Source organism: Nothoprocta perdicaria, unplaced genomic scaffold, assembly GCF_003342845.1.
Source record: "Nothoprocta perdicaria isolate Ctin4 unplaced genomic scaffold, notPer1 scaffold_18, whole genome shotgun sequence".
NCBI lineage: Eukaryota > Metazoa > Chordata > Aves > Tinamiformes > Tinamidae > Nothoprocta > Nothoprocta perdicaria.
Window position 1 is genome coordinate 1,021,568 of NW_020454982.1, and position 693 is coordinate 1,022,260.

The window sequence follows — 693 nt, forward strand, 5'->3', positions numbered from 1 at the left end:
TTAATGTGCAGCATGCACTCGCTCCCCATGCTGTGCATGTGCAGGTATGTATAAATATGTATGTATGTTAGATGGCGTCTTCAGCTGTATTTGATGTAAATGCATTTGTCAGATTATGCTGCACATATCCCCTTATTGACGGTGAGACAAGATAGCAGGAGCATCTCTGCAAAAGTTACTGCTTGAAACAGTAACTGTCAAGTGTTAACTATTTTATATATCTCAGAGGCTCAATGCTGGATTATATATAACACTGAATTATTATGGTTTACGTCTTAATGCTTATTATCAAGGACACCTCTAAACAACCCTCCCCTGCAACACGCTGCAGGCAGTGCCCGTTAGCAACAAGGGCTGCCCGCAAGTCGAGGCCACGGTGGGATTTCCCGAGCTACAGACACTACCTGGCACGAGCGTGCCGGGGGGGACGGGTTTGTGTATGGGGGGCTCTCGCTACCCGTTTAACCCTCTGCCAAAGGTGCCGGGAAGGCGCCGCGGTCCCCCGTGACCCGTGTCCGCCGTGTCCCGCGGTCCCTCGTGACCCGTGTCCGCCGTGTCCCGCGGCCCCTTCCCTGTGTCCGCCGTGTCCCGCGGTCCCTCGTGACCCGTGTCCGCCGTGTCCCGCGGGCAGGTGCGGCGGGCGGGGCGGGGCGGGGCAGGTGCGGGGCCGGCCGCGCCGCCGCGCGGGGCGGG